General features: G+C 30.5%; 1 long non-coding RNA gene across 1 annotated transcript; it reads left to right on the forward strand.

Moving 5' to 3' along the window:
- Positions 1 to 13,364: 13,364 nt before the first annotated feature.
- On the forward strand, positions 13,365 to 17,253 carry LOC136975471 (uncharacterized). The gene is made up of 3 exons (XR_010880787.1): positions 13,365 to 13,473; positions 16,978 to 17,135; positions 17,224 to 17,253. It is a non-coding gene; the product is annotated as an uncharacterized lncRNA (long non-coding RNA).
- Positions 17,254 to 27,733: the final 10,480 nt, after the last annotated feature.

Here is a 27,733-nt window from a genome sequence, read left to right on the forward strand (position 1 = left end):
ATTATTTGTACATTTTTATTATTTTTTACGATTATACACATCTTTCTGCTTTTTACAATTTAATTTAATTCCCTACAGATAAGTTGCACTGTCTGTCCATATCCGGATTCACGTCATCTTATGACTCTCGTTACTATACCAGATCTTATTAACAATAACTCAGTTGTACCACATACAATAAACTAAGCGATAATTGATGTCGTAATTAGTCACGTTTCGTATCGCCATTGCTTGTTGCTTTAGCATTGTAATGGAAGAAAGTATGAACGGCAGCACATCGAAGTGAATGAGAAAATGCATTAGACCATAGCTATTCATGGAAGAATTTAGAAAATGTAGATGTCAAAATAAACATTATACACTGTATATATTTAAGTGTTATCTATTTACGCATACAAAATTCTGACCATTATAAACGAATCTTAATGATCAAATTGTCTCGAAGTAATAGTTTTGATCTCGAAATCTCATCTTTCCAACTAATCCAGAGCGAAATCCATACTTTGCTCTATTTCCGAATATTTTTCTTAATCAAAATCTGTTTCCTACAATACTTTAAATTTTTTGGAATTTTTAAAAATATATTAGCTATTGCTACAAAATGTAATGTAGCTATCACTAAATATCAGCCGTTTCGCCCATGTATAAAAATATCGATAATTTCCAAATTCATCTAAAGAGGGCGCGTTCCAAAATACTTTCAATGCTAGTGGAGTCCAAGAAAAAACCAAAAATATACCTGAAATTTCTGTTTTCGTGTAATGCTTAGTCCTTGAAATCTAAATCTTTTTCCCTGAAAGGAGTTAACAAATGACCGATATGACTATTGCTAACAGGAAAGTAAGATGTATAGGGACAAGCCACTGCTAATTTGAGGCGGAGAACATATATTTTAAGTTAAGTAAATTAAAAATATAATTAATTTAAAAATTGCAACCCGGCATTCTGTTGATGTCACGATAAATAATTGCTCGTTGTAATATAGTTCGCCAATTTTCTCCCTATATGTCGAAAGCTTTTTATTTTTCATGGCAATCTTATTAGAAAAATGCAAAATACTATTCTGTGTTAATAAGTATGTAATTTTATACACCAGAAATTCTCTTTGGCAATTTGTGTGTAGGCTCTTAACTCCAAACAAACTTGAATTCGTTCTATTACCACAATTCACCTTTAAAGGAATCACAAAGATCAATATAGCCCTTATGGTTTCAGACTTTTGGGACACTCTACATATATATATGACAAAAGACTTAGAAAAAGTAAGATCTTTTTAGTTTACTTGTACTAACTTCCAAAGAAAGAATGAATTCCTTGTGGTCCATCTGGACAGACTGAACTAGTTTTCGATTCTTGCTAGTCAACCCACTCATGTCTTCAGTCAAATCAGATGAAATCCTCTAAGAATTGCCAATTCTAAACATTAATACAGTATGATATTACAAAGATACATTTATTTACATTATACATATATAAATTTAAATAAGTTTTCTTTTAAGATCTTTTGAATAGATTTGTAAAGTAGGAATTTGTAAAAGTAAAATAAAAATTCATAATATTAACACTTAACATTTAAAATTAACACATAAAAATCCACAATTATATTTTTATGTATTAAGTTCAAAAAACAACAAAAAAAACTTTTAACTAAAAGAAAAATTACTTATGAAAATTTGATTTAAAAAAGTATTTTAATGAATTCAAATGAGAAAAAAAGAAGGAAATTGAATAGAATTTGAAATTTTTTGGAAATGTAAATCGCTATTTTTTAAAAAGAATAAATTATTTCTCATGAATTTTAAATGTAATATGAATACGTTATAAATATATCCAGTTACTTTTTATTTATTTATTTGAGAAATTTAAGAATTATTTATACTGTCAATAATAATTTCAATTCTTTCAGATTCTTCCTAAGGTGTAATAGAAAGTTTAATTTTATTTGATAATTAAATTAATTATTATTTTATATAAATAACTTTTTCAGCATTTAAAGCATATAAAAGATATACTAATGCCATTCAGTATAAATTTATTTATGATCCACCAACTGCCGATGAATAAAACCACTGAACACTGGTAGTTTGTCGTGGGTCTGTGCCTGACAAACCAGTTTGCTATGTGGCGTTTTTCGGAACTAATTTTTAATATTAAAAAAATATAAAATGATCACTAAAATTATATTAAAGTTCACTCGAAGAAAAGTAAAAATGTAAGTTAACAGCGTTGCATAATATCTTTCAGCAAATGGTATCATATGACACCTTCACCAAGACACTTATTGCTACTGACATACTGTACTTGAGTCTTAGTAATTTCAGTAGCGGTTCATGAACCCAGAAAATAGTGCAAATTATTTAGATTAATAATAGAAAATCAAGATGATAACATAAATAATTAAACTATAGATATACGAATTTTTTAAGAATTTATATGTTTATATAGGGTTTACGATATTAAGGCTGGTCAAATCAAATATTTTACTCATTTCTCCAGTAATTAGGCGTGGATTATCTTCCACCAGCTGTCGCAGTTCATTATACAATTAAGCGGAATTTCTTCCCGAGCGTGGCTTATCTTCGACTTCACATTGCTCGGCTGTAAACTTACTGAACTAAACGTAAACTGTAGGCTTGGAGACAACATTCTTGCCAAACTGTTGCACCATACGACAAGGAGAATCAGCTGCTTTTATACCAAATTAATAATCGTAAAGCGCACGTGTGTAAATTTGGTCACGAAAAAACATCGGAAAACATGACATGTAAAAAGTTGGTATTGCCACACAGAATATTTTTTTCACTTATGATTCTGTATCTCACGCCCTTCATTTACATACTTCACAAGAAACTTCTCAATTCTATCTGTCGTAGAACAATTTTTTAATATTCTACAGAGGTCTAGAAAATTCAAGAAATTTTTTCCATAATCCCAATATTTTGGGATTTTTGAGCAGTTTTGTATATATTCACATTGAATCTTCACGATATAAACGTGGTCGAGGCCGTTAAAGCTTCAAACTACCGTTCTGGGAACCAGAGTCTGATCCGGAGGTGCCTGTCTTTTCATGAGCCGACTGTCCTGGATATGTTGGACCCCGTCCCTCACTACTTTGTCTCCTTCATTGTGGGCCTGGAGAGCACACGATGGTCTTGTTGTAAAAGCCCTTTTAGATCTCATAAAACAGTCTCCATGGCAAAAAAGCCCCTAAAATAAATATAAATGATAATAATAAAAATTTAAAAGCTTAATATCATTTTATAAAATTCCACGAAAACTTCATTTTTATATTAAAAGTGAGAAATAGAAACTGAGTTATTTAAATTTATGGAAAATTTTTCTAATTGCTGTATTTTTTATCATTTATCGACTCATATTTTAATGCTCGTTTAAACTTTAAATTTAATAATATTTGTAAGTTTTAGACAATCAGTACTCAAATTAAATTTGAAGAGAAGATTACATGACATTTTTACTGAAGACATACTTCCAATGATGTAAAGGACAGAATTTTATGTAAGTCTACATTCGTTTTCAACAGTATTAAGTTAAATTTTATATATATATATTTCACGCCAAAATTATACAATTAAAAAAGAACATGCAACAAAAAAATAAAATTACGATGTATTTACTTTTGTTTGTTATATTATAATATAATATGGACTAATTACTTAAGGTGGTGTAAGTTTTAGTTTTACATGTGCAACTAAGCACACAAGCAGCCTCTACTATCATTGTAGCATCTTTTACTTTATTCCAATCAATACCATGAAGTCTCAAGTCTTCTATAAATGTACTGTGTCAAATTCTCTTGTCTACCTCTCTTACTTTTGTCATTTATTGCTTTTCCCTCAATTGCAGTTCTGGGGGTCGTCAGTCTTTCAGTTTTACAGCATGTCCTGTCAGATGTAATTGGTACCAGTAATATCTTTACGATCATTTCGAGAAATAATAAAAAATGTATATATCACGATTACCTGACTTATGGCCACTCTCTATTGTGGCTCTTCAGTTAACATGTTTTCGTTAAAACGTCGAATTTCGATAGATTATCTTTTTATTGAAGGATCAAGAATTAATCACAAAACAATTTCTTAGAAATGTAATGATTTTATAGTTTATATAATTACCGAAAGTTTTCAAAACTTTTTATTACAAGTTTCAAAAATATACTTGAGATATGATTAATTTTAGTTACTTTTTAACGGTGTTTAGAGACAAAAGAGTATATTTTGATCTTAAACAAATCAACTCTTTAGAAATTAGTTTCAAAACTGAAACATTTGCCATTTTTCACGTTACTGTAAACGGAATTAACTTATATTATGCGAAACATTAATAGATAATCGAGTAATAAACTTTATATTTTGCTTAATTTCAATAAATTTTGGCTGTCACTTTGTTTAAAAAATTTTTCATTATTTGTTTCGTAATGAAAACATTTCTAGAGATATTATATGTCTAATTTGAGTAAAGCAATAATTTAATTAGTTTAATTATTAGTTCTCAAAATATCTCAAAAATATATGAAAAGTCGAATCGATTGTAGAATTTTCTGATAAGGTTCAATTGAGAGATGTGTTTAGAAGAGGACATTCGGCAATTGGATCACACAGGATATCGTTAGAGAAGTCAAGCTTGACACTTTCACTCGACTTAGTGCAACTAACGAACTGAAACGAAGCCTTGAATGACTTATCCCGATTTAACGCTATTAAATGCTTCCAGTGTTCTTTCTTCTTTAATATCGAAATTTTTCAGATGTTAACTCTTATATTAAAGTTCAATATTTGATTGGAGTGTCCAGAGAACAATCTAAGATCATTTTTATAAAATAAATAAATAAATAATCCAGCAACAAATTGCTTAACTTTCCCGGCAACTTTTGGTGGAGCCACCTGTTATCATATCTTATTTTTAAAAGGTTTTGTATTTGTAACTATTATAAAACGGCAAAAACATAATTTTGAAGGTTAGGGGGTGGGTTTCATAAAAACTTGTAAATGCTAATAACGAATAAAATCGTCATTAAGTTTGACCCTACTGGAGATACAAACGACATCCCGATATCTTTTATCTTCCCACTCCCTCGACCTTTAGTTACCAAATTTCACCAGCATCAATCCCCTAGTATGCCCCTGCAAAATTTCGGAAATTTTCGATAAAAAGCACAGGAGTTATTAAGTTTCAAACAGAGTGAATAAAATCATCTTCCCACACTAACATTCATACATACAGAAATTGGCCCCAATTTGTTTGCATCTCTCAACGTTTCAAGGTCCTGAGTGCAAAAGTGTAAAACTGTTGGGGGTCATTTTTATGACCGATCGCCATACTTTTCCTCTGTAATATATAACTGCCTGAAAAGTAAAAATGACGTTTAAAATCAAATCTGTGATATACATTACTTTATTTTCAATGTATGAGAGAATACTCTTTTTTTCTTGGCTGAATAATGACATATTGATTTCTTTGAATATTGTAAATAATATTATATTTTTTTAATAAATAAAACTTAATTTCATATTTTTAATTTCAAATATATCAACATTTAACAAGGATTCCATCTTTGATTATTATATTTAAGATAATTAAATTTTAATCTTTAGATAAATTGTTTCTTGAATAAATCCGTATAATATATTCAAAAATAAATAGAATAAAACAAATTTGAAATGTTGTTAGCTATATAAGCAAAACAAAATTAAGACTTCGAGGAGTACTCTAAAACACTAGATAACAACAAGTAAATCAAATTGTGTAATTTTCATTAGTTAACTTATTGGAAATTCTCTAGAGAATTAAATGTTGTGGTATGCAATGGCCGAATTAATCACACCACTGAACTTTAGTATTTAGTCGCGTGTTCGCAAACTAGTAGTGCTCAGTAGTGTTAGACATGTAAAGAAAATCCGGAAAGCTGAACGTGGCTGGACACGTTCAGCTTCACATTCAGCACAGACTCTCCACGTTTAGTTTTCTGGGTTTTCTTTCTAGACAGCTATTTAGGTGTCTAACACCTAAATAAGGACGAATTTCCCAATGAAAGTCCTTCCGGATGCACTACTCTCTTGGCAGATCGCTCACGTGTTGCGTTGCAGTATCCCATCAAATCAAAACAGACTAAATCAAATCCAATGTTTGGTAATCAGATTTCATATTTTGATACTTTTTTCGGTTTGAATCGGTTTATTGATACATTTCTTAATAAATTTATTAAACCTTTGGTTCTTCAAACATAAATATTGTAAGTACACTTTGAATAATTATTTTTTTTATATAATTTCTTATTATTTTAAACAAATAATTGCAGAAATATGACATTCATCATCGTTATCATTTTTCTCTTGTTCCAATGCATTTATTCAGGTTGATTAAAACCTTCTGAAATTTGATTAATTAAAATTTGATCTCTTTTTAAATTTTAACTTAAATTTGATCTCTCCATTTCCTTTTATTTTTTGTTCATAATGATTCTCCTTACTCAACTATTTTTCATCTCGATATATTATACTTATCTTAATTAGAAAGTGTACTGTACATTCTTCAACGTAAGACCAAAAAAATTTCCTTTTTAGTGATTATTATTATTATTATTAATTATTCTATCAAATTGCACAAATATATTCTTATACAAATGTAACAGGAGAATGTTTACATTCATGTCTGTTTGAAGTAAAATATTTACCCCGATCATTTACGGCAGTTATAGGTGTACTAATAAAATATTCTTTTAATTTTTACTTTAAATATTTTTTTACTTTTGCAAAAAGGTTAAATATTGGCTTTCTTGTACTGTTTTGCAAATGTATTTATCTTTATCTTAAAAAACTTACATGTTATACACTTCCATATTATACTCTTCATATAAATTCCCATGTCTCTCGTTATAATTTATATATATAATTGAATTCACGTCTGTCTACCTGTCTGTTCGGGATCAGGTGAATCTTGATCCCGAACTGACAGGTAGAAACCTTTGAATCCTTTTCAGATTATAGAATGTATTTAGAGTAAATTTCGACTACAAGTTCATTAAAAGTTGGATACACATTCTTTTTCCGTATATACATCTTTATATGTGTATATTTCTATATAAATGTATTATCTGTACTTAATATATTATTTTCACCAGCGAAGCCGGGCATCTCACCAAGTATATTAATATAATAAAAGATTTTGTTGCAAGTTTTAATTGTTTATTCTATATTTAGATTATTCAATTAATATCTTAAGAGAAATTTAATGATTCAATCTAAATAATTATGAAACATATTTGGAAGGTAATTAATATTTAATTAAAATAAGAATTGACGCAGGGAAAGCATTATACTTTTAACGCCATCTGTTGGAGTTCGCGTGCATAATCAAAGGGGTTAGAGTCACCCTTAAATATTATAAACTGTAAAGAATGTCAGTTTAGTTTTTATATTTTAATTCAAAATTTATTACAATTCATATTCATACAATTCAAAATTATTACAATTCATATAATTCATATTTTATATTATGTAATAAATAAATAAAATATATAAGGAACAACATTATTTTAAATTTTTTATTGTATTTTAATTTAAATTCAATATAAAATTTGATGAGTTTATATATATATATATATAAATTGCTCGAAACTTTAAAAACTTATTAAAGTTTCCAAGTGCTTAAAGTTTTAATGAATACCGGCATAGAAAATTTTTAGAATAATTGATTTTTTAAATTATTTCCTGTAAACTAATGTAAAATTCATGGAAAAAAGCTGAAAATTTCAGGACATTATAAAATTCCAAACAGTGGATTTAATGTATTTTACATGAAAACATGTTGAATATCTCTTCGTGTCGTCTTAGGTGGTTTTTTAGTGAATGTTACGTGTTGGATCGGTTCTTGTGCAACTGACGTCTTGTCATTGCCATCTTTGTTGATAAGAAAGTCAAAAAGAAGCTAACAGAGAAAGGAAAGAGAGAAAGAAAAGAGCTGCTTAAGGTTTACACAGTGAAAAATCATCAAAGTTGGAGTGGAATTGCTGAAACAACTGTTTCTGATTGTTCATTTTTTACTCTTGCACGATCATTTTCTGTTTGATGAATCGCATCTTTTAATTCTCTAAAAGAGAATTTTTCATTTTGGATAATTTTAAAAATAATAAAATTTATATAAAATATTATTATTTTTTCCCATAAATTCATAAGTTTAAATTATTTAATAAAAATATGGTAATAAAAATTTTATTAAGTTTTAAAATACAATTTATTATTTTATAATTGAAATTTTTCTTCAAATTAAATCAACTGTAAACAAATTTTATTTAATTAGAATTAAATTTATTCTCTTAATTAATTAATTTAAGAATGGGAGAAAATAAAAAGTAGATATATAATAAATACTGTATATCATAAAATGTATTTATCTTTAATGAGCTTTTATAAAATTTAATTTTATAATTAATTAATGCCTATGAAGTATTTACAGTACACATAAAGCCCTTTTTTTATATATTATTGTACAAATCACAACATAAAAGTTCATGAATTTTAAAGAAAAGTTTTATTAATAGTATGGATAATTGCTTAATGAATCATATTTTCTAATTTTAAAAAGTCAGATTAAAACTGGAATTGCATAGGCAATAATTAATGTATTTTCTACGAAGAAGGGAGTCACTGGAAAGAAATGTATACTAGAGTGGATAATTACAACTGATATATAAAATTTCTATCGTTTTTATTATTATTTGTCAAAATTGTTAATAAATTCACTTGTTTACTGTACTGTGCTATATTTAACATCATATGCTATAAAGTTATATATACCTTGTATATATATATATATTACACAGGGTCTTCAAAAGTCCTCACAACACTTGAGAAATCAGATTGATCATTTAATATTCGTCTCTACTCCAGAAGACGATGGTTTTATTACTATCCAAAGATCTGTGTGGCTCCAAATCGTGTTACTGGAGCCCCATTTTAGCGTTTCCTGAATTTTTGCAATAATACCTCCTCAAACATGCTCTCTAATTTTTATAGCATCTTAGCATGTTGAAGAAAAGCTTTCGGTAGGTTTATCTCAACATAATCAAACACAAACGTTTAGTGGAATAAAAATCTAGTCAGTGATTAGTTTCAGAATTTAACAATTATAAATTAACAGACTCAAATAACATAACAATAAATGACGTATCTCTCACATTAAGTATTACATGTACTTCTGATTTGTAAATAAGCTTTAATAATGTTACTATTCATGTTTGAGGCAGAGCGTTAGCGAAGCCTTTTCTCGGGGCTTACTGAATTGTGTTAGTTCTCAAAATCTGTTCTATCGATTTTGATTAAATTTTGCTATCTTCCATTAATTGCGATGAGGAATCCAAAAATGCAATAAAAATGTGGGTGCATGACTTCGTTTTCGAGATATAAGGTCATTTCACGAGAGCGCCCGACAAACCGATATAGCACGAATCGCGCGACTTTGTCGTGCGATGTTTGTACTTAGTCAGTGAAAGGATCGTGTCTTCCGTGGTCTGCAGATATGAGGATAGCCTACTCTGTGCTTAACAGGTGCGGGGATAGTTTCTTTCCGGCTCCAACTGAATTCTATCGCGATACGACAAAATCGCGCGATGTCCTAGTAACAATATTACAATTACACGTATTTGGAACATAATAACATATTTATATTATCTTAAAATAAGTTATATGAAAAATAATAATAAGTTTTAAATATTTAACTTCAACCCTGGCCAGACTTGTAGAGCAGAAATGAAGTCTCACTAATCTTTGTATTTCTTGAATAAATTTTACATATGTATAAGAAGCTGCAAAAAAACCGATCAGAGAAAACTTTTCCAACTAATTGAACAAGTCATCAGTTCATATAAATTAACTATAGGTAAATGTATAAAGGATAAACAAAATTTCTTTCAACAGTAATTGATTAATGGAGAAAAGTGTATGGAACGATTTACTATACATCTGGCATTCTGTTTCCTCAAGTTTTAAATCGCATCAAATTAAGATATATTTGAAACAAATATATGCATTATAAAAATAATGCATATATTTAAAAAAGTTTCAAAAAATTCAAGCAAATAATTCGATTTATAGCTACTAAAAAGTCAAGTAGAAGATCGGGAGTAGCTTGATCAAGAGAGGTTAAGATGGTGTGGGATGGGGTATCCAGAAGTTTAACAAGTTCATGTTAAGAGAAACATTTATTAAGAGTAAATGAATAAGTGTTATACAGTATTTTAATTTTATTTCTTATTAAATTCAATTAACTACAAAATGGAGACTTTACATGCAAAGATTTTGTGGAAGTAACAACTTTCTATTACACAGAAATTGCATTCTATGTTCTCGTGAAAAAGAAAATCGATAGGAAAAATTTTATTCAACTGCATAATGCGAGAAAAATTGAATTTCTGGCAAGAAATTGTCATTTTTATATACGCTGACATTTACAATTCAAGGAAGATTGAGATAAAATGGTTATAAAAACGGTAGGACCCTGTAATAATAAAATCTATTTCTCTAGAAAATAAATTTCGTTTTTTGGCTATTGATAGATACAATGATTCAATGTTTTCTATTAATAGTATTCAATGTGGATCTAAAAATCGTTAAGGATCCATTATGTCAGAGTACTGCCAGAGTTTCTGTTTATTCTATTGATCTATCAATAGAACAAATTACTTCTCAAAATAAAAAAAAATATCCAGTAATAATAAAGTCTTTGTACAAATTTTCAGTTCTTTTACCGATGATATTTCTGTTATTTTGCTTTTTATATTATAAAAAATAATATTTAATAGTACAGCTACAAGAAAATAAAAGCGAGATAGAAAAATATTTTTTTTTGTCCTATCTCTGTATGCTTAATCTCTTTCATAAAGATACTAATTAATTAATTAACGTCATTGATTTTTCTTCATTTTGACATTATTTTCTTTAATTCACAGTTTTGAAAATCAACAAAAAATATCGTAAATCTCAATAAAAAAAATAAAAACTAGAACTTTTGCTAAAGATTGTAGGAAGCTTTCAGTCATATTTGACACTCTGTTAGAGTTAAAATTCTTATAAAGAAATGAAGAAAGATATTGCTCACCACTGTATAATACTTTCTTGTAATCTGAAATTTACTAAGAATAAAAAAGTATTATCTGTAAATTACTATTTGATTTATACTCAGCTTTACTTTCACATTTGTATCCTCGATTGTCAGTTTTAAGCCCAAGGTTACTCTTTGTTACAAAATCAATATTCAATCTTACTACACTTCCATGAAATTGTTCATTCAATATTATCAGTTCTACGGGTATAAGAAATAAAACATTAGGAAATATTTTTTAAAGTAGGGTTATAAATTAATTTTTAAAAACTTCATTATTAATTTATCAAAGTAGTGTGATATTCGTTGTTTTAAAATTCGTAGAAATATTAATTATTGCATTATTATTTACTAATTATCATCATTTATTGAAATTTATTTAGAGATTTTATATGCTAATTTTAGTAATTTTTGTTTTTTTTTTTGGAACTTTTTAAAATATTTTTTTCTTTTCCCATTTCAGTCATTCTAATCCAGATAAACTGCGTTTAACTTGACAATTAATAACAGGATTTTGTCTAAAATCTCCTATTAAATCTCTTAAATCCTGTTATTAATCTTAATATTCTGACGTTTATTATCTCTTTGTCCAAATCTTTTCTTCTCACTACATTTGGATTTTAATTCAATTTTATAAATTATTACTTCATGCAATTTTTATGCGTTTAAATCAATGTTTAAAAATATATTTATGCTAATTATTTCGTTTTCGGTCACAAATCGATTTGATATTTGTTCCCATTTTCTTCTGTTGATATGTGTCGTTGTGTGATGCGGATACATTATTTAAGACTAATTGTATGACATCTTTGATTATGCACCTACCAATTCAATTTATTCACTTGTTTTCCTTATTTCTAATAAAATATTTTATTCAGTTTTCACGTAAGAATGAAAGTTTCTTCTTAAGTAAAATACATGTTTTAATTTCAAATAAAACAAATAAATAAAATTAAGTTGAAAGTGCGCAATTAGCTATTGAAATTTTAGTTAATGAAAGAGAGTTGAAGTAACGCGATATTTTTTATTTTTAGAAAATACTATTAATTCTTATAAAGACATTGTTGGAGAGATAGAATCAGGCATCATATGCCACCTCTGTTGTTGTCGGTTGAAAAGTAATTAAGAAACCCGAGAAGAAGGATCAATATTGCATTTAGTAGGTGAATGAAGAAAAGAAGAAAAGTCTCTTTTATTCTCCTAAATAATCGTTCTTTCCCTTTCAAAAATATAAAAGTGTAATTTATTAGACATTAAATATTTTTAACATTATATTAAGAATAAGTTTAAAAATTTTTAAATTAATTTTTAAGATATTAAAAAGTGAACTATTAACGGCGTATGACTCATGCGACTTCTTATTAAAAAATAAGTCTTTATATAACAATTCTTAAAAATTCTAATGAATAAAATCATAAATTCGATGAATTTCTAATTAATTATATTTATTTTAAATAGCTTTGAATTATAATCTGTTTTATGTTTTAAATATTATTTAAAATTTATGTTTTTATTGGATTGTTTATATAACATAAAAAACAATTTTTTAATAAATAAACAAATGTTTATTATTATTTGATACAATAAATTTATTATTACTAAACTAGAAAAATTATTGTACAGTTATAATCTTTGTACAATATCTTACTAATAATTGTCTTAAAGAGGTAAAATTACAGCAGATTTATAACCAATTGAATATTCGTAATTATTTATTTAATTTAAATTAAACTTGTAATTGATAGTATATAAAGTTATAATGATTTAATATTGAATACAGTGGGTGATCGGTTAACGAACAAATCGAATAACAAACATTTCCGCGAAAGATTTTTATGTTCGGACAACGAACACCTCACAGAACAAACACAAAAGAAGCGACGTAAAATAATGAATACCGATTGGTCTTACCTTGTGTTTAGGCAACAATTCGAAACTTTTCAGAGCGCGGGAGATATCGACATCGACGGTCAACCCGGTATATATTGATCGGATAGTATTTCTCCGAACTTTGAAACTCTTCCTTGTAATTACAGCCTTTTATTTCTCTAACAGAAACAATTTTTTTATAGTATTCGCTAGACTGTCGGACAGGCACTCGTTAAGTTTTGCGTGGGATTTTATTTTCGAAAGGCGAGAGCATAATAGCAGAGCTAGGGGAGCATCTGTCAGTGCTGTCTTCGTTACTAACTTATTTCTTTTTTATAGGCAAGTCTTTACTATTATGGCAGTTAATCCGAAAAGAAAGTCCGAGCTTCAGGGAAGGAAAGAGTAGTAGTAAAAAGAAATCTTTGAAGAGTCGCGAGGAAGAAGAATTTGCATATCTTCTGGAAGGAGAAAATTTTAACCTCGAAGAGGGTATGGGTGTTCTGTTGTGTTTACATTTTTCCATGAATTCTAAGGTCGACGAATTTATTACTAGACTAAATTATGTATCCGAATGGTTAAAAAATTTGGACGAATGTTTGGCTGACTTAGATAATAGATTAGAAATATTGGCTTATAAAAACTGTAGTTTAAGCGATCTAAATAATGTTACGAAAAAGTTCAATAATATTACTCGTGAACTTGATTTTTTGGATAACCAACGTCGAATAAATAATGTTGTGAATTCCGATTTAGAAGAGGTCCGGGATGAATCATTACTGAAAACAAAAAAGAAAATAGATAAATTTGCGAGTTTTACAGAAGCCCGACATTAAGATTGGTAGGGCAATGAGAGTGAGATAGAAAAAGGCTAATTCCCCTAGATTAATTATTTGTACTTTTGTTGATTATTATGAAAGAATGAATTTTAAGAAACGAATTTGGGAATTAAAACAGGATGGTATCTATGTAAATGATGAGTTTTTCTAGATTAAGAAATATTAGATTTACGCTTCGGAATTTCGGTAGACAATCAAAACTTTCTGGAGCGCGAATGGTAAAATAGTTTGATAAAATTATTATTGACGGAACGAAGTACTTTTACGATGTTGACTGTGACCAGGTTAAGCCAGTTTCATCCTAGCAATTGCCGGATAGGAGTATTTTTTTTAAATTTGGAATTGTGCTGGTTTATTTCATAAACCTGAGTTTTTCTGGAAGTATTTATTGCAGTATGATATTATATTTCTTTCTGAAACTTGGTATGGTTCTACTCTTAGAAATTCGGACGTAACTGATTGTTTGCAAGGTTATAATCTCCATTTTGGAAAGGCTTTTAAGTTACACGCGAAAGGTCGTTATTGTGCAGGCTGGTTATTAGCAATAAGATCCTCTTTTCCTTGTGTTGTTGCTCATCAAGACGACTTTCTAATTTCGAATTTTGTGCCGAACTCGGTAATATTTTGGTATGTTTTGTTTATTTTAGGGAAAATGACTGGCAGTCTATTTTCGATACTTTAACTGCTTTGATATTAGATAATAGGAATGTATTGATTGCTGGTGATTTTCATGCTAGAATTGGATTGGAGAATATAATTTCTGACGCATTTTGCAATTCTTTTGGTATTGTTTGTCCTTTGCATAGGAATTCGAAAGACTTGATGATTGATTCTTGTGGTAGAAAGTTGCTTCATGTATGTGATGATTTAAATATGATTATTGTTAATAGGAGATGTTTAGGAGATTAAACGGGTGAATATTCTTTTATCTCTAATCGTGGCTGTTCTGTTATTGATTTGGTCATAGTTTCTCCGTTAATTTGGAAAGATGTTCTTTCTCTCTTACGATGGATCAGTTTTTGGATTCCGACCATAACCCTTTGATTTTACGACTGGCTTGTGGCAATGATAGATCGATCTCTTTAGAGAAGAGGCAGAGGATTAACAGATTGTTTTGGGACGAATGTAGAAAAGATGAATTAAGGTTGGCTATGGAGGAAATATGTATCTCGAATAAGTTTGATTCAATGGAAGACCTGAGTAATTGTCTTTTTAGTTTGGCTTCTAAGTAGGGATTTATTATCAGAAGAATTCTTTTTCATGGTTCGATTCGGACTGTAGGATGTTAATTAGCGCTAGGAATAAAGCCTGGAGATCTTTTAGGAAGAGTAATGATCGTTTGCGTTTTGTTATGTTACGAAGTTTGGTGAAGCGGTTTTGTATTGCGAAAAAAATTATTTGCTGGTAAAATTCAGAATTGTTTTAAGAAAGATAATAGACTTTTTGGAATTATTTCCGACATGTTAAGCAGGCTGTCTGGTAATTTCAGCTTTATTCCTATTGATGATTGGTTTCATCACTTTTTAAATTTATTTGGTTCCTTGGACCCTTATTTTGCGGCTATTTCGATTATTATTGTAGAAATTGCTATGATGAACTTTTGGACCATGAATTTACTATAAGTGAACTTAATGATGCTTTGAGCAGGTATAAGCCAAATAAAGCCCCAGGTTTTGACGGGATCTCAATGGAATTTGGGATCCCGTTGAGACCACATCTTTTGAGTCTTTTCTCAAAGATTTTTGATACTGGGATAATACCGGAGTCTTGGAAGACGAGTATTTTAATTCCGATTTTTAAGAATGGTAGGAAGGATGTTCCCGGTAATTATAGAGACATCTGGTTATCATCTTGTGTTTCAAAATTGTTTTGTATTATTTTGTACAGAAGACTGACTCGATGGTTAGAAGTAAAATATATATTGCATGAAAATCAGGCAGGATTCCGAGCTAGTTATTCCACATTGGATATTTTTGTTTTGTACACGGTTATTCAGAAAACTTTTTTACGGAAACGTGGGAAGGTGTATGCACTTTTTGTTGATTTATCTTCTGCGTTTGACAGTCTGTAGGAATTCGTTGTGGTCAAAGATGTTGTGTTATGGTTTCAGTTATAAATTTATATCTTTGCTTGTTGGTTTGTATGAAAATTCCGAGCTTATGGTAAAAGTTGGAGGTAACTGCCATTAATGTTCTCTAAGACTGGTGTTAAGGAGGGCTGTATTTTGAGCCAAATCTTGTTTATTTTTTTGAACAATCTCTTTGGTATTATCAACTCTTCCGGTGATGGTATAGAAATAGATAGTTTCCAAACTAAAATAGTGGCTTACGTAGATGATATTGTAATTTTATCTGATTGTGGTTGGACTTCAAAGATTGATTGATAAATTAGCAATTTATTTAGATAAAAATGGTTTGAAATTGAATTTGAATAAGTCTAAGATTGTTGTTTTTCGAAGAGAAGGTAAGAGTGCAAGGGCGGATAAATGGTGGTAAGGCTTCTCCAATTCAAGTTGTCTCTAACTACAAATATTTGGGTGTTACATTTTCGTCTAATGGTTTATTCCATATGCATTACATTAATAAAAGAACTCATGCAAGATTATTGATGAATAAAATTATGCAGTTGGGGAGATCTGCCAAATTACGTAATCTGATGGATTATTTACGTTTATTGAAAACGTGGTTTTGCCCTCTTTGTTATATGCTTCAGAGATTTAGGGTTTTAACTTAACCAATGGTGATGGTATGCAGACTGAATTCATTAAAAACTTATTTTATTTACCTCGTTGTACACCAGGTTATTTAATTATGATGGAATGTGCTTTGACCCCTATAAAATTTATAATATTTAGTAGGATAAGAAATTGGATTATTAGAATTTCTAATATTGATTATCGTCTGAGTAAAGTTTGTCTGAAATTTATACTTAACAAAAAGTCTATAGATTGGACACGTTATTTTATTGATGCCTGTAATAATCATGGTATTAATCTTATTAATGATTATTTGGATTTAATGGACTGGCCTCTTCTCCTTGTTAACATTTTTGATAATTTTTTATAATTATTGGTATAAGGATTTAAATGTCACTTTTTTTTTATAATTCTATATATAATCAAGATGTTTCCCTTAATATTTTGTCTTTATTTATACAGGCTAGGTGTAATTCATTGAAGTTTTTAAATAATTATTCGAGAGAATCGTGTACGTTTTGTGTTGAGAAAGAAATTGTGGATGTCTGGCATATTTTGGCTAAATGTGGGCGTCTTAAAGTGTTACGTGAAGAAATTTTTGGTTGCGAAGTTCTAACCAGGTCTTTATTTCTTAAAATTTTATCGGAACGATATTATCAATTTAATGTGTTTTGTTTTCTAAGAAAATCTGTTGATATTTTGTTTTAGTGGGCGTGATTCCTCTACTATAAATTTAGCCTTATTGCTTGCTGCTGTTGTTTGGGAGCATCTGTGATTGCTGTCTTCGTTACTAACTTATTTCTTTTTATACGTCTGCAATTTGCTTTTTTTTTCTTTGGGGTTGTTTTATTTTTATTTATTGACAGGTGAGATCCGCGGTTTAGGGCGGTTAATTATTCAAAGAAATTATTTGTGAAAAGAACGTTTTAATTTCGATTAGAGAAAACAATTATATTTTATTTAAAACCAAAAGAAAGTAACAATCATATCCAGGAACTGAGGGGAAATTGAACTTCATTTAGACGGCCGACTTGCGAGATGATTCAGATGCGGCCTTTGCACACGCCACTGTGTCGTCTCTATAAAATGGAGCATTTTCCCGTCAGTCGGTGTAGTTCTTCAAATGAAACTGCCATATGAAGCACGCAGTTCAACAAGACTGAATTTGCCATATAACTACACATTCAACAGATCTCCATAGGAAGGTTGCCATAGGCCATATATAAAGTATCACATGTAGAAGATTAATTTACCCCGTTCCACATCCTCCAGACTACTTATCAACTCGTAGAAACTAAGAAGATCAAACCTTAAGTGAAGGTAGTATAATATCTAGATTGATGTAAACTGTCTCTCTCGCGTATAGGTTAATTAAGATTAGGTTAGATAGATTGATCTCTCTTCGCAAGAATAGGCTTAGAATATATCATTTGTAATCTCTTAATTTGTAATTTTCTATCAATTTGTTTTATTAAATTTTATTGTTATTTGTTTAAATAGGGTCTCATTTATTACCTATGCACTCCCACTCGCTAAATGTTAAGCCCTCGTTAATAATCCTTCGCAATCCTTAGTAATCTTTAATATTAATAGTTACGCGTGTTAGTCCGCAAAATTGACTAGCTGATGTCGGGAATCCTGACAATTAGAGGAAGGTGATTACGAGATCGCCAGCCTCCGCATTTCGTCAAAAGCCATCCCTTTTGACGACTGAGGGCTAATCAAAACGATTAGCTGCCGATTAAGTGGCAACGAGTACTATCAAGACTCTGTGCCCCCGGCTAGCCCCTCACAGACAGATGCTCCTAAACTTTAACTAATTATTACATATGATTTTTAAACCTTAATTTATATCTAAATTGTTATTTATATAATTTATTATTGTATAATATTGTTTGTGATCTTATGTTTACTGTTTCTAAGTGTTTTGTTTTTTGAGAGATGGTTTTGCTCCCCTTATCAAGGACTGTATCCAGTATGCGTAATAATAAATAAATAATAGCAAAGGTAGAGAGTGGGCAGAAGATGTCTGATGCTGCTGGGCAGTATGGCTCGAACAAATCTACAGTAGGCCGCAGATCAATCTTATCTAAGAAAGATACAGTATAATTAAGATGATTCATGCAGATTAAGGAGTAACAAAAATCACATCTGAGAAATAAAGAACATTGAAGAGTTCATAACGGAATCTGAAACTGATCTGACGACAGAAGAACGCCAAGAACTCTTGAATGAAGAACATCAAGAAACTCGGCGAGATATGTTTTCTTCAGAAAAAGAGGATTAATGCCGATATCTGCTATTAAAGATCTTTTGAAGAAGTTGGAGGACGTCAGAACAGTCTTAGAATGGCATCCAAACCATGATGAGGTTAATAGGTTAAGGGATCTCTACAATTACAATGCTATTAATTACTTCCGAAAAACCCTGAAGAAGAGAGAAAAGCAATCGACTGATTCTTTAACCCCCACAAACGGAAAAAACATGGCTAATAAAAATGCAAGACTGCGTATATATGTATTTTTATTATTACATATAAATAAACGTAGTAAGAAAGTATATATATGTTTTTATTTTTGGAGTTTCCAGAAAGAATTAATCAAATTCCCATAATAACCTATGGTAAATCGATAATCGGTTAACGAACAATTCGGATAGCGAACAAAGTCTTGGAACGGATTATGTTCGTAAACCGATCACCCACTGTATATATTTATTTTCTATAATTAAAGGTAATTGAAGTAATTGAATAATCACTTTAAAATTATTCTAATTGTTATTAATATTTAGTTAGGTTAAATAATATAAATTTTATTCTTAATTTTATTATAATTTATCTTATATATAAAATTCTCGTGTCACAATTTTTGTTACCGTACTCCTCCGAAACGGCTTTACCTATTTTTACCAAATTTTATATGCATACTCAGTAGGTCTGAGAATCGGCTACTATCTATTTTTCATACCCCTACACCATTTCCCCCTTTCAAAAATATATTTATATATGGATTAAGGCTTTTATGTCCAACAGATGGCGCTAACTTCCGACGACCTAAGTTTGCTTTTCTGTGAGGCATTATGCTTTTCTGTGAGAATGGACTGAAGCAGATCATTTTCTATCTATCTATATAAATAAAATATAACGTTCGTTTGTTCCTACCGATTCCTTTGAAATTTTGACACAACGTTGCATTCGAATACGCACGTGTTTTTATATAATATACATGTCGAAATTCCCCCCAGTGGGGGGAGATGGACGGGATTAAGGCTTACCGTGAAGAACTCGGCTTCTATTATACTATTTTACATGCGGTTTTTTGCGTTTTTTAATTGCGTTTTAATAGGTTACGTCAACAGAATATACACTAAAAAGGGATTTTTCGATATTCCCCAGCGGGAAAAGTGACGGGATTAAGGCTTACTGTGAAGAACTCGGCTTTTATTATACTATTTTAGATGCGTTTTTGATTGCGTTTTAATAGGGTACGTCAAGAGAATATACACTAAGAAGGGATTTTTTGAAATTCCCCCCACGGGGGAAGTGTTATACATTTATAATAGATACATTTTGAGCCACAACAACGTGTGGCCGGGTCAGCTAGTAATTATATAGAAATGATAAACACTTTTTAATATAAATAATGTGTCAATATTTAAACAGAATATACAATAAAATATCTTAAAGCACGTCAAATGGAACTCATAAAAATTACAAAAATTATTCCATTTCTCTAAATAAGACAATTTTGCATTTAAAAAATGCTTTAAATCATGAAATAAATAAGCAATATTTTGAAAATTAATGTATAACTGAAAGGAAGAGCGGATTGGATTGGATTAGTGGTTTGAGTCAACGCTTCCCTTTATTATTTACCAATCCCATAAATGACCTCCCAGGAGGTCATTTATGGGATATTGATCCCTCTTGATATGTTAGACATGTCAATAAAACTCGGAAACCCAAGGACTAACCATTGTTCAGTAGTTTTATACTAAAGTAAACATATGAACCTTTGAAGATGATGTTTGTATTCTTTAGTTGTTATTTTTTAATGCTTTTTAATTATTTTCCTAAACGAATCATAACAATTCTTAACAATTCTTTACGAAAAATCAATAGAAGATAATCTTATAAAAATAATATCGTAGCATTAAAAATAATCATTTTTTACTTTATAAACAAACAATTAATAAATTAAAAATCATCTATAGAATTAAATAGATCTCCGAAACAGTGATTAAATGAGCTTTAATAAATAGAAAAAGAAAAAAAAGAACAAGAATAATCTGGAGCAATACATTTTTAGAAAAGCTGAGACTTTTTGGTATTGATATGTAACACGTTGCATTAGACGATACAGGATGAAGAGACTTGCTTCTCTATAAGTCTAGTTGCATTAAGGTGAAACTAAAATAAATTTCGGTGCCTAATTAATGTTCATTTCAATCATTTCTAAAAATGTATTTTAGTAAATGGATTTTCATACTATTACTATTATTACGAGCACGTGTTTTCTACTAAAGCAAAGGCTTGCCACGATGAAGCGAATGAAACCATTAGTTCATTCTGAGTTCCATGGAAAGTCTTTCCGGAGACATCCCCTTTTGGTTCGGGATGCGATATAGCACCAGATGGGCGATCTGCTCCGGGAGGATCTCTCATCAGAGAACTTTCTACGGGAAAGTAACTATTTAGGTGCTAGACACGTAAAAAATCACTTAAAATTTTCTCACACCAGCCTGTTGTAAGTCCAGGACTAGTGTTCAGTGGCTTAATTCACTCGGCCACTCCTGAAGTTCTCTTTGGGAGATCGCACACATGCTGCATTGCTTTCTTTCATCATGCCTAAGGAAAAACCAAAATGCAAATTTGTTTAGTACGTTCTTTAAATTTGAAAATTAAAGTTTTTTGCATGCTGTTGATACAAATTATAATTATGTTAAAAATATTTTTATTTAATTTGAAAAAGAAGAAACGAGGTTGGTAGCTTTCTGGAAATATATCGTTGCAAGATTTGGATGAAGATCTATAGGTTTAAAAAATAACCTGAAATAGTATTATTTTGCAACGATATAAATTATAGAGCGAATTTCTTGTGCCACAGCGAGAAAAGAGTAAAAAATCTTGCATGTATACTTTATATTAGTACAATTTTCTTGTTAGCATAATAATATGATAACAAAACTTCACTAATTATTTATTGTGTTTTACTAACTAAAAGCAACTTTTTAAAAAAAATTTCATACAAATGCAAAATTTTTAATTATGAAAAAATTCTCTCTAATAATAGAGTCAAGAATTTACCGTAGTTTCTGTTACTAAACGTTTTTGTGTGAAAACAAATAAAAATAAATCGATTCTCAATTATAAAAAGTAAACAAACATAAAAAAGGTCGAAATTTTGCAAAAAAAAAAACTTACTTTGAACATTAACGTTAATCAATACGCAAAAGTTTATTTTAATGAAAGCAATCCTATTTTTAAGAGAAAATAAAGTAAAATCTATTAAGTTTTATAATTATTTGAAAAAGTAAACATTTCTGTAATTAGAATTATTTATTATATTTCTCGAATTAAGACATTAGTTATTATTATTGATAGTCAACATTTGTAATAGATTGTAAGGATATGATTTAAACACTGACATAAAACACTAACTTTACATAACATAACACAATGTATCTGACAAGAACATAATTAAATGTTCTTGTCAGATGCATTACAAATGAATTACAGTAGAGCGTCGATGACGTCGTAAGTGGAATGGCCGGAAAGTGGAACGATTTTCAGTCAGAGTGTGTCGTGTTGAATCGAATGTTTTTGATACTAAATTTACTTCTAAAGTATAATTTTCATGTTTTTTATATTCTTTAATATATTTATTTTGTTTGTACAAAATGCAGAAATAATTTTTAACGATACGATAGCCTCGATGATTATAAAAATTTTCGTTAGGCTTAAAATCGACGAAAATTCAACACGAAGCGACACGCAACGGAGAAAAATTCAACAGGAAGCGATACGCAACGGAGAAAAATTTGAACATCGGACAGGTTAATGTATTTTTTCGTACAAAGTCGGAAACTGGAACAAATCATTAACTGGAAGGACCCCAGTCCCCAATTGGTTTCACTTATCGACGCTCTACTGTATTGTAGAAATAAGTGAATATTATGATGATAGAATAATGAATTTTAATTAAGTTTGTAATTTAAAAGCAATGTAATTTTTCTTACAAGATGCAGAAAGTCAACAGTTCAATAAGACAAGTTTAAGTGTATAATTCTGAGTAATGTATTCATGTATAAAAATAGCAATTACGAATTTAGTAAAATTGATATGCATATTGTTTGAAATGTAATAATTAATTAACTGAACTTTGAAATAAATAATCTTTTTTGAGTAATGTTCATAAGATGTCTGAATTTAAGGCTGTTCCTTCATATATAATTTTTCATGTTTAATTGATTTTAAAATGCATTAGGGAGACTGGGGAATCTGGACACGGGTAAAGGCCGGATAGAAAAGTTTAAAAATTAAATGTTTTGCAGCAATGTCGTGATTCCTATCATTCACGTAGTAATTACTGGTGCGTTTTCGTCCGAGTTTCGTGCAGCTGAAAACTCGTTGTTATTGAAAGACTTTACTCTTTCAGCAAATATTTATTACAAGTGTCTAAAGCCGATTAGAATCAAACACTGCAATTTGGAGGAACCGCGGACACTTTCTCGGGGCAATTATGGATTCCCTGATTCTTCTTATTCTTTTACTAATATGTTGAATGTGTCTTATTTTATTTCCCATTTTTATGAATTTTCTTCTTAATTTTCATTTCAGAAGACGTCATTATTGCTCAGTATTATAAAAGTACGTTCAACTCGGTTCTCTTTAGATTTAATCTGGTGATGACCTGTTGCTAACCTTTTCCCATAATACTCAAATCTTGTATTTTTCCCAGATAGATGTAAATTTTTATTTTTATTATTTTTTTGGCATTTTTTTGTAACATAAGTGTTTATTTCTATTATAATGGCACACAGTTTGGTTACTGGTATTTAATTCTTGTATTGAAAATTGTATATTAACCGGCTGTTACACGTTAATATAGCAGTGAGAAAGTATGACGTTCGAACAAAAAAATAATCCAAAAAATTTTTACATTTTTGGGTTAATGTGTACCTAGGTAGCCAAGATGGCGGACCTTCCGGTAATCTCGATCCAGGTTACCTAGTGACGTCAAGATGGCGGCCATCTTGACTGCGATTTACGATGGAGCACATGTGATCACGTGATTCGCTCCGCGATTTATTAAATACTAAATCCCGATTTTAGAATTCAAGGATTTTGTTAAAATAATTACTATTTCGAAATATTAAAAAAATAAATAAAAATAAACGATAATTATATAATCTTATTACTTACGTCATTGTGTATGCTGCTGTTCCTCTCTTTTTTTCCGACGCTTGGTTTGGACAGGAATTGATACCGTTTGACTACTTCTCTTTCTGTTCTTCTTTCTTTCGTTCCTACTTTTATCGTTATCATCATCAGTAATATTGCCTTCCTTTCTTTTCTTCACCTTTTCTTCGACCACCTTTTTTACTTTTTTCTGAATATTAGAAACTGGGGCTGCAGGGACTGTCTCGGGTTCTTTTTTTAGCGTGATTTCGGAACGATCGTTTACTTGACAGATAAAACAGCTCTCGTCTTCTCGACATATTCCCCCTACAACCCATTTCGTACTTTTTAGTTTGCGGCCTTTTTCATATTTTCGTTTACATATGACAGACTCGTCGATTTCGACGGTTTTCTTCGGACCTCCGATTTTAAACGACATCATATTGTGCAGAGCAACTAGCGTAATAAAACGTATATGGTTGGACAGGCAGCCTTATTCGAAATGCCTACGGCAATACCCGAGGTGGTCGAAGAGCATTCCAATGCAATGTAATGCCATATAAAAGAAAAGATTCTACTTCACGATATTTTTCTACATTTACCTTTAAAGGTTCCTTCGAATGCAGAACTATTTCTTCGACATTTTTTGCATCTCGTCACACACGAATCTCGGTCGTGTCGATAAAAAATTTGGCACGAATTCGAACAATTCTTACAAACACTTCCTCAATATGCTGTAATCCTAGACTTGCCGCAAATTTAAAACCTTTATCGATTCTGGGGTCCATACCTAGTTCGGAAAATTCCGATTCGAGCACTCGATAGAAATCATGGGCGGTGCACGCTGCCCAAAACTCTTGGGAAGAAATATCGAAAGAACTCATAACTAACCAATTAATATTAAACGAAAAACTTCGAAAAGAAAAAAAAATTACGTCTAAAGTCAAAAATCAATCGAATCAACACAATTATCACACCTGTTACCACTTTCCGCCGATAACTCTACACGAAATGCGTCGTTACTATTAATTTGCATATCACAACGCGATAGTCCACAGCTCCCTCCATCTTGACGTCACTAAGTAACCTGGAACGAGATTACCGGAAGGTCCGCCATCTTGGCTACCTAGGTACACATTAACCCATTTTTGGACTCGTCCAGAAATGCGAAAAAAAAAAAAAATGGGATGGTTTTTATATGTATGGATATGTTAGTGTGTGTTGGGACAAAGTGTTTAAATTTTGACAACAGATTGTATAAACTACGTCGAAAGTATGTACTCGTAAATATTGCGTTTATAGAAAAATTATTGGGCTACAATTTCGACTGTTGTCCGCCTGTATGTCTATCTGTCAGTCTTTTCTCAATCTCTTGATAGGAGTCAGATACATAAAGTCAAGACAAGTTGTAGAAACACCGTATAGGTAGAACACCCAGATTAACCATATCCGAACTTCAGATTTGAAATGGAAGTCACGTTACTTCGACTCAAAATTTTCCTCTAAACGAAGTTAAATAGATGACGGACACGACTCTATTGCTAACAGAAAATGTATTTTGTACAGTACAGGAGCAAGACCACCACTAAAATAATTGAGAACATTGTGACGAAAAGTTGTAGCCTAGCATTGTGACGATGTCACAATAAATAATCGCTCGTTAAAAATTAGTTTGGTTCTTTTGGTTACCGCAACATGACACATGAGCGTTCTGCTGGGGCATTCCAGGAAGTCTTTTCCACGAGTGCATTCCAGGAAGACTTTTATTGAAAGCTGGACTCCAAGTAAAGAAAACCCGGAAAAATTCACGAAACAGGACATTGGACATGCCCGAACCCACAACTAACTAACTACCAGTGTTAGGTGGTTTTATGCACTCGGCTACTGGAGGGCGCGAGTGAAGATCTAGTGAAGTTGTTTTCCCAAACTCTGTCTCATTGAGTTGGTTTCCGTGTGTATCACGATCCAATAGTTGATTCAGGTTCGATGGAAAGTACACCTCCACACTCAATTCAGAGAATATTTACAGTTTATTTACAAAACAAAATAAAGAATGTACAAGTTCGACAACATAATATATACAGAATAACAAAGTGTGGTGTCTCACGTATTGAATTGGCTTTCAGGAACTATTAAACTCTGGAGACGCCTCAGCCAACTCCATAAGCTGACTAGCTTATGGAGTCGGCTCAACTGCACGTCAGTCCAGTCTCTGCACTAACCCTCCCTGAGATGTTTACTAGAGGAGAACACTTTCTCTATGCTCAGCGGGCTTCCCAAGTGCCTGAGACTACCGTGTACCAGTCTCTTTCCCTTCTCTCCTCCCTCTCCCGTTCACTCCGCTATTTAATGGTTTTTTAGACGGAAACTTCAGACCAATCACGAACCTTTCTTGCCCGAACAGCTTACACCAAGGTTCGCTGTTATCCGACGAGAATGGACCTTACATTAACGTCCTCCACTTGTTTACATTCAGTAGTTTACCATTTGGCAAGTGGTCTATCGTCTGAAACACGTGGGTCCAATTGAAAAAGTCGGCGCTTCCTTTCTTTTCCCTCTGCTAAAAGGCCAATACTTCACAGCGCAACCTTAGAATTAAGAAAGTACCATCCAAAAATGAAAAACATGAGTCGTTAAATGTGGCGAATTAAATACTTATACACTTACTATAACCTTTTCATAGGGTAACACTTTCGATTCCACGCAGGCAAGTGCAATATGCTACCTGTCGCAGTAATGATATAGCACGTCTATTTTATACTATATCTTTGTTACAGCAATTAAGTGAATATAATACATACAGGGTGATTCAAAAGTCACAAATTTTAAAAAATTAATAACTCGCAAGTTATTTACAGTAAGATGATGCAGTTTTCGCAGAAATACTTAGAAAAAAGAGGAATTTTTTATCTGTAAAAAAATTTTAGTACCAAAATAGTTACATTTCTTGCCATTAGGTAACGCTTGATGAAATTACATAATTTGTATAGTTGTTACTTGAGCTTACACTAAGAACATTTTTATTGTTTTATTCTTATCGTAACAAATATATAATCTACTATACTAGAGCTTACACTTAGAACTAAGTAGTTCTTTAGTTGTTACTAGAGTTTACACTAAGAACTATTAAGTGTAAGCTCTAGTATAGTAGACTAAGTAGAGTTCTTCAACATGGATACTGAAATTATCTGAAAAACTTTATCCAACAAGAAATTTCAGTAATACCAACTGAAAAGCTCTGTAATGCTGTTCGTCGTGTCGTACCTCACATAATAGTTGTGCTCGTGAACGATGGGCACCGCATTGAACATTTGTATATTTGTTACAATAAGAATAAAACAATAAAAATGTTCTTAGTGTAAGCTCAAGTAACAACTATACAAATTATGTAATTTCATCAAGCGTTACCTAAAGGCAAGAAATGTAACTATTTTGGTACTAAAATTTTTTTACAGATAAAAAATTCCTCTTTTTTCTAAGTATTTCTGTAAAAACTGCATCATCTTGCTGTAAATAATTTGCGAGTTATTAATTTTTTAACATTTCTGTGACTTTTGAATTGAATCACTCTTATATTTTTAAAGTACAGTATATCGTTTTTTATAATAATTATATTTAGTTTATTAGTTTGTTAAATTTTTGCCAATAGATAGCGCTACATGTAAATCAGCAAATCGAATGTAGATAAAAATAAATGGATTTACAGAAATCCAATAGATATTTTGAGATGGGATGTACGTTATTATCATATTTTGAAGTAAATAAACGTAACTGTCGAGTTTTGTAGCAATTGGTCGAACGACCAAGGAGTGTATATCG

Source organism: Centruroides vittatus, unplaced genomic scaffold (assembly GCF_030686945.1).
Source record: "Centruroides vittatus isolate TY-2023 unplaced genomic scaffold, ASM3068694v2 contig_371, whole genome shotgun sequence".
In the NCBI taxonomy this organism is placed as follows: domain Eukaryota; kingdom Metazoa; phylum Arthropoda; class Arachnida; order Scorpiones; family Buthidae; genus Centruroides; species Centruroides vittatus.